Here is a 340-nt window from a genome sequence, read left to right as displayed (position 1 = left end):
CTCATACTCTGCCCGAAGACCTCTCCTCTTTCCTCCTTGATTCTTAGACTTTGGGGCCAGAGTCGGTGCAAGTTGCATAAGTTGGTTAATACTAGGGGAGAGGCATGGCCCAAGCACCTGAAGAACTTTATTTAATTAATTAATTTATTTTAGAGAGATTTCTGCTATACGGTGTGTATATTTGCTGGAGACACACAGATAGAGAAAGAGAGAAAGTGAGATATCCCCTCCTCCCTTCTCCCCAAGGGAGGATGGCCAGGTGGCAATTCCTTCTCCATTCTCCTCTTGGGATTTTGGGATGCACACACATGTGGCTGGGGGGAGGTTTTAACACCGGATC

Source organism: Tupaia chinensis, unplaced genomic scaffold (assembly GCF_000334495.1).
Source record: "Tupaia chinensis unplaced genomic scaffold, TupChi_1.0 Scaffold000292_1, whole genome shotgun sequence".
In the NCBI taxonomy this organism is placed as follows: domain Eukaryota; kingdom Metazoa; phylum Chordata; class Mammalia; order Scandentia; family Tupaiidae; genus Tupaia; species Tupaia belangeri.
Note: the sequence above shows the minus strand (reverse complement) of the source record.